Consider the following 7184-nt stretch of genomic DNA (forward strand, 5'->3'; position numbering starts at 1 on the left):
AAAGGACTTTCTTATTTCCAAAAGCTCGTAACTATAATCAGGAACAAACCGAAACTTGCATCCTTCATATTCAACCACGCCCAACTTTTTTGCTGCCTGGAGAATATTCTCCTTCATTTGCAAAAAATGAAACCGAATAATCAAGTGTCTCGGTTTATTACCGGATTTCTTCCCAATCCTGTGTGCGTTGTCCAACAACGGAAGGTTTTCATTGTGCTCAATGTTGAAAGTTTCCTTTATCATTTTAGAAGCATATTTTATAACGTTATATCCTTCTTGACCTTCCGGCAAACCAACAATTCGTAAATTCAAATGACGGCTTCTGTTTTCTAGGTCCATATTTTTAAACTTGTATTGCTGAAGTGCTCGAGTGTTTTCATTCATTCTCTGTTCCAGTTTGTCAATCTTCAAATCTCTCTCCCGGCCCAGGGTTCGCAAGATATCAATTTCATCCTTTTGTTCATGAAGTTCATCTTGTAACAAAGATCGTTTTCCTTGGACTTCCTTCAATTTGGTAGAAACTCCTTTCACCATTTCTTCCAAACTGCCAAATCTTGCTTTCATTTCATTTTTCAGCTCATTTTCAATTAATCGTTCATTTTCGATATTGCTTCTATAACACTGGAATCAGAAGCTACAACTGTAGTTGTGGCTTTCCCCTGTTCCTTCCTTGGGGAGCATCCTTTTCTTCTTGTCTCCATCCTTCAGCCAATTAAGGCGTGTAAAAGTGATGTCAACACTTTATGAGAAGTTAGACCGTGTCTTGAAGTCAAAGAGTCACAAGTAACATTGAAAGAGTGGTAAATGGAAGTTAAAGGTTAAGGGAGCAAACGAGTTTGCAACCTTACAGCAATTTGCCACGAGGAGAGTCCTTGCAACTCTTTTTTCCACCAACACCTTGCACCCTGGCCACTGTCAGAAAACCTCAGTGCTTGACGTGAGTCTGAGGAAAGGTCCCAACCCGAAAAGTTACCAATCCCGTTTCTCCAGATATGCTGTCTGACCCGCTGACTTACTCCAGCACTTGGTGTCTATCTTCAATATAAACCAGCTTCTGCAGTTCCTTTCTGCACACCACAGTGCTTCCTCTCTTCCACTTTCACTAGTTGATCAGATATTAAAAGAATCAAGGGTTTACTTTAGTCCAGGAAAGTGACATTAAGGTCTATTGAAAATCAGAGTTGATACAAGGGGCCAAATGGCCTTCACCTACTATTCTTAGAAGCTAGTAATGCAGTTTTCCTCAAAACTAGTTACAATGATCAGACTTTCACGAAGCCTGCATACAACAAATGGTTGTATGCATTATAAACTAAGGCAGTGTGGGACACCTATTTAATATACAGTCCAGAGAATAATATTGGGGGTGGTTTCAATTGTACACCACAGTATGTCCATGTTTGCAGATGAGCAATTAAACATCACCTTTATTACTCTCTGACACAATCATACTTATAAAAATGGTTTGCATGCGTAATAGTCTCTGCAGTGAAGACTGAAAACTCTTTGCCAGTTCAAGATAACACCATAGATAGAAGTCATTCTCATTAGACAGAGATTTCTTTCTTACCATAAACTGAGGCTTCAGTATTCACAAATGAAATGTCAGTGTACTTCCAGCATTCATTCATCACCCAAACATCTTCATTTTTTCTTGATTCAACTTTTAAGTTACCTGTTCCAATTCCTTTCAAATCCACTCTAGAAATACCAGCCATCAGTCATGAAAGGGCAGAGGAACACTTGCAGGTGATGCGTGCAGTGCAGCCATAACAACACATGGAAGACGCTAATGTATTAATATAATGTCTTTCACAACCTGAAGACCTCCAAAAGGGGGTCACATCCAATGAAATTATCTTGAAGTGAAATCACCATTAAAAAAAAATCACAGCAGGAAATAAGCTACCAAAAACAGCATTATGATGCAAAACGAGGTATTCTGTTTAGCAATGTTGATGAACAGATTAATAATGTGCAGGAGGTCAGGTGAACTTTCCTGTCCTATTGTTCTTTGAATAGAGTTGTGGAATCTTTGTGTTCACCTTAAAGATCCAACCAATAAAAATCAATATCTCATCCAAAACATGACCATTTTCACAGTGCAGCTCCAGCAATGCCGTTACTCTTAAAAACGCCCGGAAGAATCTGACATTGAGTTCATTCAGTCCCAAGGTCTAACTTTTCAGAGAAAATAATAAGGTTTGTATGCTGCCCTTGAAATAAAACTCAAAACGTTATTATTAATGTGCTGCTATGTCTAGCAAAAGGTGCTCTGGTTTCTTCCCACATCCAAAAAATGTGGGGGTTTGTAGGTTAATTCTACTCTGTAACTTGACCCAAGTGTGTAGGCAGTGGATGAGAAAGTGGGAATAACATAGAACGAGTGTCAATGGGTGATCAGTGGTCGGCGTGGACCTGGGCCGAAGGGTCTGTTTCCATGCTTTATTTCACTCTTTGAGTTTAGAGATACAGCATGGAAATAGGCCCTTCCACCCATTGAGTCCATGCCAACCTATGGTTCAATGATGCTTACCCTTCCACATCTCTGTGCCTCCCTCTCCCCCGACTCTCAGTCTGAAGAAGGGTCTCAACTCAAAACGTCACCCATTCCTTTTCTCCAGAGATGCTGCCTGTCCTGCTGAGTTACTCCAGAATTGTGGGTCTATCTTCGGTTTAAACCGGCATCTGCAGTTCCTTCCTACACATTTTGTGTGCTTGTGTGCACTGCACAGTGAAATTCTTTTTGCATCAATCACACGTACACGAGCCGCCATATTTTGTCAACATTTACAAAAAGTCCAAAGTCTGGTACACACACTCGATGTACTGGAGCTGCTCCCGATCCAGGTAAGCCCAGGCTGCTGCAGGGCCTCTTCCATTGCCCTGGACATAAATCAATGTACTTCTTCTTGCCAGAGGACCATCGATCACCCTACACTAGTTTTATGTTATCCCATTCTACACACTAGGAGCAATTTAAAGAAGCCAATAAAGCCAAATCTGCACGTCTTTGGAATATGTGGGGAAACCAGAGTACATGGACAAAACCTACACTGTCACAGGGAGAAGGTGTAAACTCCATACAGACCACATCCATACTCAGGGTCCAACCTGTGTCTCTAGCGCTGTGAGACAGTCCTTTACCGCTGCGCCTCTGAGCCGCCCCAATCAATTAATCAAACATCAGACAGCCAAAACAAGTTCTCCCAGAAAATAAAGAAAGACAGCCAAATCATTGCCTTAGCCAGATCAGAAACATTAAATAATCATTTGAAAATTGAAAATCTTGAGATTACTATGGGTAATATCAATGAATGCCATCAATACCCAGCAAAGTCTACACCATATTCCTGTTGTAATGGGAAAGGTAATAATTGTGTCCTCCCCCCAAAACAGTCCACTTTAAGAGCTATTGTAGCAAAAGGAAATATCTTGCATGCCAGAAACAGAACACTGGAAGAACTTAGCAGGGTGTAAAAAATGAATGAATGAATGAATGAATGAATGAATGAATGAATGAATGAATGAATGAATGAATTAATTAATCTCTTTATTGTCATTGCACATGGTACAACGAAATTTAAAAGTCAATCCAACGGTGCGATTCACAAGAACAATTTTAAATATATAAGAAAAGGTAAAAATATATACATATAAAAAAATTACAGATAAATAACATTAGCAGCTGAGGTATTCGGTGTTGTACAGTTATATATAGTTATATAGTAGTGCAAATGGTTAAGTACATTCAGGATGTTTTTAAGGTGCTTGTGAGTAAGAACCATTCAGTTGAATGTGAGTGTTATTTCTTATTTTGCATTGTTAAGTTCACGTATGGCTATGGGGTAGAAGCTGTCTCTGAGTCTGTTTGTGCGAGTTTTGAAAGACCTGTACCATCTGCCAGAGGGCAGCAGGTGGAACAGGTTGTGTCCAGGGTGGGAAGGGTCCTTCAGGATGTTGGCTGCCCTGCGAAGGCAGCAAGAGCTGAAGATGTCCTTCAGGGAGGGCAGTGGGCAGCCAGTGATTTTTTGTGCGGTGTTGATGACCCTTTGAAGGGCTCTCCTGTCTGCTGCAGAGCAGCTGGCATACCATGTGGTTATACAGTACGCCAGCACACCCTCGATGGAGCAGCGGTAGAAGGACACCAGCAGCTTCTCCTCCAAAAAAGCATGTGTGAGAGCGAAAGATGTATAGCATTTCTGGAAGAGGCCTGCACCATAATAATTGATCAGTGTGATGTTTAGTTTAGTATAGTTTAGTATAGTTTAGTATAGAGATACAGTGTGAAAACAAGTCATTCGGCTCACCGTGTTCACACTGACCAAAGATCAACCATACTCTAGCTCTATCCTACACGTTGCAGACAATTCACAGAAGCCAATTAACCTACAAACCAGCACATACACTTTTTGCATTGTCTGTTTTCAGAGTATGTTTCTCTCTCTTCTACTTTTTAAGGGAAGATACACGAGCTTGAATGCTCGGACATCCAAACTTGAGAACAGGCTGTTCCCCACTACTATTTGATTTCTAATTCATACACTTCTTTCATATTCTGTTCCTGGAGGTTCTGCCCATACTCTTTACCTCATCAGTTATTCCATTACAGAACTTAAAATAATTTTGCAATACTTGGCTTTTGCATGACAATCTTACATCATTCTGCTATTTTACAGTTGTGTTTATCGCTGCAATTATCCTTAATGTACATAGTTTATTTTCCCTGTAAATTTCGTGTTTGCAAGAATTGTCATTCACCCGGTGGTATAGGATAATAATCTGTACCTGTACCTGCCTCTGTGCAACCTACAAACCTGCACACCTTTAGAATGTGTGAGGAATCAGGAGTACCCGGAGAAAACCCACGCTCTCATGTGGAGAACATACAAACTCCATACAGACAGCACCCATAGTCAGGATTTTACTTCGGAGCCACGTGAGTGATTCCGTGAACAAGCCCCTCCAGTCCGCATGCGTGTCATTACGTCATCCGCACTGACGAAGCACCGGTCTGGCAGGCAACTCACTCCTGCCAACGGTAAGTTTAAACCTGCAGGTAAGTTGTGTTTCTTGCAGGAACCTCTTCTTACATAGGTTTCCTGCTGGATATTGTAGCGCAGTCCGGTTGAGCCGCGGGGAAACTGGCTTTGGGCTGTGGGACGACCCGGTCCAGACCGCGGAATGCGGGAGCCGGCGGACCTCGGGTGCGCTACTCCAACCGCTGACAAGGTGGTCAGCGGCTTCCAGACCGCTGTGGTTCCCGTGGAGGGGTAAATCCTTGCAGTATCAGGGTGCCGACTGCACCGTGGCCAATCCTGTGGGCAGGAAAAGCCATTTAAAAGTAAGCCCGTGGATCGGGTCAGGAGGATCACCTCCCAATAAAAGCGACGTCTGTGGACATCTGGTAAAAATGGAGCACCTGATAGAAAGGATGCTCCATCACGACAGGCTCCAGGAGGAGCTTTATATCCATGAGGTACCCCATGGGCCCGTAGCCGCAGCTTCAGGTAAGGGCTGTACAGGGAAGATCAGCTCCATGAAGAGGCGCTTTATATCCACAGGTCCTCTTGGGGGCCCATGGCAGCACCACCTGTAGACGGGCTGCATAATGTCTCTCTCATGGAGGAGGTTGAGCTTACCAGGGCAGTTTGTTTCTGACCCTGAGGTTGGAGTTATTGGAAAGCATACCCCAAGGCATAAAGCCAAGAAGGGCTGTTGAGCATAGCTCCAGCATGATATGCTCCAGCAAAAGGACCTTTTTAACCGCGGGTCTCTTCAGGGGCTGTTGAGCATAGCTCCAGCATGATATGCTCCAGCAAAGGGAGCTTTATATCCGCGGGTCTCTTCAGGGGCTGTTGAGCATAGCTCCAGCATGATATGCTCCAGCAAAAGGAGCTTTATATCCGCGGGTCTCTTCAGTGGCCGTGGCAGCAGAACCTGTTGAAGGGCTGTCTGGAAAGAGCTCCTGATGGAAAGGATGCTCCATCACGATATGCTACAGCAAAAGGAGCTTGTTCTGACCCTGAGGTTGGAGGTATTGGAAAGCATACCCCAAGGCATAAAGCCAAGAAAGGCTGTTGAGCATAGCTCCAGCATGATATGCTCCAGTGAAAGGAGCTTTATATTCAAAGGTCTCTTCAGGAGACTCTGGCAGCAGCACCTATAGAAGGACTGCATGATATCTCCCTCTTGGAGGAAGTGAACACACAGTCAGTTTCTTCTGACTCCGAGATCAAAGGTATAGCTGGTAAGCATACTACGAGGCAGGGGCCTGCAGCAGCACCTGTTCATGGCTGTCCAAGAATCCCCTCTCTGTGAAAGAGAGTACGAGTGGTCAGTGTAACCAACTTCAAAATTCTAAAAGTACGTCTGTGGAATGTACTGGAATAAATGCGTATGGATTCAAGGGAGTCCTCGCAAACGAAGGTGGAGAATGCCCAGAAGGGGCTAGAGTTCCCCTCATGCTATAAATGCAGGGAATAAACAACACTTCAGGGGTGATATTAAAATAAGCCGCTGAAACCTTCTCTTGAGGTAAGACCTATTCAACAGGTAAAACTTGGATAAGGGAGCAAAGCTTCATCGTTGCTGCAACAACACACCCCACACCTTCGTTGGCAGTAAGCAGTTCACTGAAGTTGGTGGCAGCATGAAAGTTGGACAGAGGTCTTAAAATCCGAGACCCAAGTCGGGCTCAGGAAAAATATGGGACCATCCACAAGTTGGTAATATTTACATTTGTTTGTATTAATGATAACATGTGTTTAGTTTATGTGTTGTATGAAAATTGCATTTTCCCTTGATAAGGATGGAAGGGGTCCTAGTGGCCTTACAACACACAAATGGTTGGCGTCTAACCATGTAAAGCTGCACAATACTAAGGTTCCAAGCACAGAAATGGGGCCAGATTTGTCTTTACAAGGCAGGCTCAGTATTATGGCCAGGAATGGCTTTCGGGACTAGCTCGGAAAACGGACCAGAGTTGTAGCTCGAGCAGGTACGGAATTCACAGGCGTGACCTGTTCATTATGGAAAAGATGCAGAATGTCGTTTACTTCGCATCTGATTTCCTTAAGATGCTCCCATTTACAGAGATCACTGGAGACTTTTTGAAATTTATCCGGATAAGGCAATAATAAAACATTGCAAAATGGGTTACCTTCAGTTCCCAGGTTATTTAC

At 43.3% G+C, this 7184-nt stretch overlaps 1 pseudogene; it reads left to right on the plus strand.

Moving 5' to 3' along the window:
- The first annotated feature begins 6776 nt into the window (after positions 1-6776).
- On the plus strand, positions 6777-6918 carry LOC116983654 (annotated as a pseudogene).
- Positions 6919-7184: the final 266 nt, after the last annotated feature.

This window comes from Amblyraja radiata, chromosome 1, assembly GCF_010909765.2.
Source record: "Amblyraja radiata isolate CabotCenter1 chromosome 1, sAmbRad1.1.pri, whole genome shotgun sequence".
Classification (NCBI taxonomy): Eukaryota; Metazoa; Chordata; class Chondrichthyes; order Rajiformes; family Rajidae; genus Amblyraja; species Amblyraja radiata.